Source organism: Nicotiana attenuata, unplaced genomic scaffold (genome assembly GCF_001879085.1).
Source record: "Nicotiana attenuata strain UT unplaced genomic scaffold, NIATTr2, whole genome shotgun sequence".
Classification (NCBI taxonomy): domain Eukaryota; kingdom Viridiplantae; phylum Streptophyta; class Magnoliopsida; order Solanales; family Solanaceae; genus Nicotiana; species Nicotiana attenuata.
The window spans coordinates 45,836-52,100 of NW_017674948.1; positions in this window are offsets into that span (position 1 = coordinate 45,836).

The window sequence follows — 6,265 nt, forward strand, 5'->3', positions numbered from 1 at the left end:
GGCCTATGCACATTGGCATAGTCCGTCCCGGCCGGAGCCATTTCAACATGGCCAGGAATGTTGTATCTAGTTCTAATGGCGTCCAGGTGAGACTGAAGCAACTCGCTATGCTCCCAGGGATAAGAGGGGCATGTCGTATTGAAATCTTTCCGGACACTCAAATCCTTCGGTAAAACATTATTTACCGTTAAAGGAACAAGGGTCTTCTCCACTTCTTCCCCTTCACCATCGGAAGGGGGCGGAACCCTAGAAGAAGCGCCGTCCTTAGTCCTTTTGCTTTCTTGACGGCGTTTCACCATGATACGATTTATAAGAATGAAGTGTTAGTAATGAGAGATACGATCCTCAGAAATGGTATCTCTCTGAAAGCGATACAACTCTTGCAAGAAAGAAAGATGAAGAAACAAAGGGAAACTCTCTGAAGGTTCGAAAGATGAAGCTCTTTGAACCACTCCTCTATTTATAGGAATGAGGCACACGGAAATCGAAGAGGCACAATTCTGAAACTGGCATGGGAAGCCAAAACGTCACGTCATGTTCTGAACAGTCTCGGGAACCAAAAATAATGATGACGCATGTGACTGGTGACATCACCTTAAAAAAGGGGGTCGCATGTCAACGGCTCAATAAATATTATCCACGCTCACGCTCTTCGAAAGAGGCGCCTATGGGCGCGGCCAAATTTCAGTAAAAAGCAAATCGTGCATGTCCGTCCATTGAAGACGGTCATCGAGTACGTCTCCAACGAACGGAGGGACTAACTGTATAGGGTTAAATTTGGCTCATAATGCCCCCACGCCAAATGGGCACGTCCCTTATAATAAGGGCGACCCGAGTGAGGGCACGGCCCAAGTTGGTGATGAAGAAGTGACGTCGTTTAGTGCCTGACCTTTTTACTAAGTAGAAGCCACCAACTTTTGTACCTTTTTGATTATTTCGAGGGAGGTCTCCTACTATATAAAGGAGACCTCCACATTGTAATAGGGGGATGGTTATTCTCGGATAATACAATTTCTCTCTCTATCTCTCTCTCTCTTATCTCTTTCTTGATTTTCCAACCATTGCTTCCCTCTTAAGCTAAGTCTATTTCACTACGCACTTACAGATCTACAAACATTCTTGAAGCAACAATCATCTCTTGGGCTTATTATATTTGATTACAATTTACCCCTATATATTTTCGATTGTTTTTAAGCTTATAAAATACGAATATAATTTTTGAGCCAAACACTTCCCTTTATGTTACCTCCTTAATATACTAGTGTGTTTCTTTTGGACCAAAAAAAAGAAAAAGAGAACGGGTAATGTACTACATAATAATCGGAGAATTGGATGGTTAATTACTTGTTACGTTGAAAACATGTTAACCACCATATCACTAATCAAGAACCATAGGCACCTTGTTCCAAATGGTATCACGTGACACCACTTTGTCGAATTTTCTTTCGTAATATTTATATATAAATAATAAATAAAATTAAAAGATAAGGTATAAATATAAAAAATAATATTACTTGTTGTTGTATTAATTTATTTATTAATTCAGTTTTTAAATATTAATACCACTTATGGCAATTCTTACGTACGCTAATGCTGCTAGTACCAACGAAGTGCGGATATAATAATTCATACCCTATCTAATGAAAAAACAAAGGAACACGTAGAACCAAAGAGCAATCTACAATATTAATCTATTACATTCACTGCAGCTTTCCGTTTTACTTCACGCAAATCTTTTTCGTGTATTTTTAAGTGCCTTTGTTTTTAAAATCTGAATTTTAATTATTAAGTGCGCTTGTTTTTTTTTTTTTTACTTTACAGTCACTTAATGAGTCTGAATAGGTCTATATGATTAAGATTTATGACATAAACTTAATTTCATTAAGATGCTATCATCCACATTCGTTATTAATTGTCGTAAATGCGTACAATTATCAACTACTACCATGACACCCGCCACCACCATACTCAACCACCATCACCACCACCACCATTCTCAACTACAAGCACACACTTATCCACTTCAACTACCACAACTAACCACTCTATCACCATCAACAATTAGCCGGCATTGCCCACTATTATAAATTACAATCACTCACCATCACCTTCCTTAATCACAACCAACACCACTACCAACATCCACCATTATTAACTATCACCACCCACCACCACCATCCTCAACTATAATCGTCATCACTACCAATCACCACCAGCTATTACCCAAAACTACCACAATCAACCAAAACCACCTCCAATCACTTCCTCTACTCGGCATTCACAAGCACCACCATTGGTCACCACCACCACCAAATATATATATATATATATATATATATATATATATATATATATATATATATTATCACAACCCCAATTTTCCTCCGTAAGATGTCCTGACGGCAGACTAGGTAAGTCTAACAAGCATGCAGAATAATTAATAATCTAAAATCTCAAAATGTCAATAACTGTATAAAGTAAAAACTGCAACTCAAAGTATATACAACTCCCAAAACTCGGTAGATATAAGTCATAAGGTCTAGATACAATGTTGCACAATCCTATACATCGTCTCTATCAAGAAACATAAAGAAACAAGGAAAAGACTGGATAGAAGGGGACTCCGAGGCCTGCGGACGCGAGCAGGTATACCTTGAAGTCTCTGATAAGCAAGTCACTCCACACACTAACACCGAGGCTGATAAGATGTACCTAGATCTGCACAAAATATGTGCAGAAGCGTAGTATGAGTATACCACAATGGTACCCAGTAAGTGCCAAGCCTAACCTCGGTAGAGTAGTGATGAGGTTTGGTCAGGGTTACTGGAGATAATAAGAATAAGGCAAAAGATATAATGACATAATAAGAATAAGAGGGAACTGAAACAATAAGTTTGCGGAAAGTAACAACACTGAATCAAAGAAAAAACAAATACAACGCGAAAGGATACAAGAATATTACAAATTAAGGAAAACTACTAACAACAATACATTAGATAGAGAAAATCAACAAGGGCACTCCCGATAGAGAAAATCAACAAGGGCACTCCCGAGGTACCACCTCATAGTCCCAAATGTAAAATAACTCACAATCTTTTCTTATATCACCGCGGGAGCCTTTATATTTTATTTTGAAAAGCATTTTTCCGAAATAGCATCTCGCGTTTTACCACCTTATCACACCGCATGGCTTCTAGTAGTTCCCCTACTAGCCACGCGTATCAAGCCCACCTTATATCAACGCATGCGTTTCAACACCCAGACCTTATACCACCACATGCGTATCAATAATCACAACGTCACGGCAGAAACCTCGTGCAACAATAACAATCGCACGACAGAAACCTCGTGCAACAACCAAACAATTACCTCAACAATAATCACGAAAACCAAAACATATCAAATGAAACAATGATATTTCAAGGATTGCAATTTCAAATAAACAATCCCACGGTTAGATAATGAATACGGAATAATGAAAAGCAGGTAATTCAACTAAGCATGTTGTACAAGTTACAAATAAGAGATAAGACAAGTAAACATGTGAAATTAGGCTAAACATGATGACTATACATGCTAAAGTAATTCAATTAAGGCATAAAAAAGAAACTACTTAGCTAAAATCGAATTTTCAACATTTAGCCCGTGTATGCACTCGTCACCTTGCGTACACGGCCTTCACATATCACAAGTTATCACCACAGTACCAAATCGTAAGGGGAGTTTCCCCCCACATAAGGTTAGACAAGTCACTTACCTCAAACTGCGCTCAATCAATCAATTAGAAGGCCTTTCTCTCGATTTTCCAACTCCGAGCGGTTCGAATCAAGCCAAAACAATTACATACTATAATAACTATAGGAAATTAATCCAAATAATAAAATTAAATTTAGCAAAGAATTGGAAAATCGCCCCAAAAAGTCAACTCGGCCCGCGTCTCGGAACCCGACCAAAATTACAAAAATCAAACACTCATTCGATATCGAGTGCAACCATACAAGAATTATCCAAATCTGACCTCATTTAGCCATTCAAAACCCAAAAACTTGGTCTAAGAAATTCTACACTTTTTTCCCATTTTTTCCACCCCAAATCTCTAACTACATGATGAAATTAATGATAGATTAGTGGAATGTCATAAAAAACGAGCTAAGAATCCTTACCCCAACACTTCTTCTGAAAATCCCTCAAAATCTCCCCTTAATACGGGCTCTCAAAGTCCAAATGTGAAATAAGAGAATGAACCCTCGTTTTGAATTTTAAGTTCTGATGCCCAGTTATTCCTTCTTCACGAACACAGAAAAGTTCTTGCGTTCGCGAAGCACAAAGATGTCACTGCCCGGCTTTCCTCTTACGTGAACGCGAGTATCCACTAGCGAACGCGGTGCACTGATAACTAGGGATTATGATGCATTTTATACTCCTTCTTGCTTAAGTTTTGATTAGAAATGTGTACAAAATAGTCCCAAAGGCTCACAAGTTGTGCTTGATTGCAGGTTTGATCATCAAGGTGACAAGGTGTCAAAAACCAGCTCAAAAAGGAGTGAAACTTGCACAAGTACCAAGACAAGACCAAGCTCAGTCAAACAGGGCCAGTGCGGTCGCACACCATTTTATGCGGTCCGCAAAGGAGAAGTTCAAAGAGTATCAATCTCAGACAGAAAAGCAACGCGGCCGCACTCAATTCTGTGCGGTCCGCATTGACTTCACTGCGGCCGCACTCGATTCTGTGCGGTCCGCAGAGTTCAACTTCAGAGAGTATCAAATTGGAGAATGATGGCCAATGCGGTCCGTGTTCCATTTTGTGCGGACCACAACAGGAGTCACCGCGGCCGCGGTGCATTTTGTGCGCTCCGTGGTTGCTGTCGCGCCCCCTTTTTCTCGCAAAATCGGGTTCATAACATTTGGAGGGACAACTCGTTCCTTTTGGGAACTGGGTTTTGAAGAGTCGCCACCTAATGATTTATGGTGCATTAGGACACCTTACAGGGTTCAACTAAACTTGGATAACCAGAGATAGGGTAAGGGCTTTGAAATTATCCTAAGGGGAAGGTATTAAGCACCCCTCAGGATCCACTAGTATGGTTTCCGGCCAAACAGTTATTGTGAATTTGGGGTATAATTAACATGTAAGCAGATAAGGCTCAAGTAAGAGGGGATTTCAATTCATAATGGTTGAAAGTAAACAAATCTGAAAGAACAATCAAAGAGCTGATTTTAAAATAAGGAGTTACAAAAAAAAAAAAGAGTAAAGAATGAATAAAGGGGGGGAGGGGATCCTAGGTTTATTAAAAATATGGATCACCCCACACAATGTCCGGTAATTACTCCTCTAGGGGCTACACGTGACATTACCGTGTGGTCATCATATCCATATCTACCCTTCCCACCCCGTTAAGGTATTAAAGCGCGGATTGGTCTCGATTACTTATTGCATGCTATTACCCGTCCCATTCTTATCAGTCCCGGAGGTACTTAGGACTACTAATCCTAAAGGGAGGGATATTAGGCTTATTTGAAGTTTCAAAGGTAGAAATTCTAAGGCGACATACAAAACATATAAAGACTGCATATTAAAGGGGGAAACACATAAGCATATAAGGCTCAAGTATACCTCCTCAAACAAAAGCACATAAATAGCATGACTTGCACATACTTTTTAGGTCTGATTTAAAGCACATAAAGACGAGGGAAGTTTATTGTTGAGGCAGCTTAGTTTATTACATAACTCAGATAAGAAGTCCGAATCAGGCCTGCCTGCTGGTTGTAGCAATTAATGAAGCGGATTTAGTTTTACAATTATTATCCTAAGGCTTGCCTGAGTGCTTGGACGGAGTCCTATAGGCATGATGTTTATTCAATTCAGAAAGGGATGAGACAATAAAACTCGAAATAGATTGTTTGAAATCCTATAGGCATGCTTGCTAAACCTTGTTAAGTAAGGGGATTAGATTATTAAAAGAAGTTCAGAAGGGACAAAAATAAATTAGACTAGTTATAGGTCCTGCAGGTGATAGTATCTACTATTACTGATTTTTAATCCCTATGAACAGGATATCTAATATTGAATGGGAATGAAACGAGTCAGATTTTATTTAAGAATCCATGCAGGCATGATTTCTATATGTTACTGATTTCAAAATTACGAATGTGATACTTATTTAGCCGTTTAGAACCTAAAGCATGATATCTAAGTGGCATGCAGAATTCGAATACGACCTATAGACAGGTTATCTAGGTGTGAAACTGAACGAACAGGATTTAG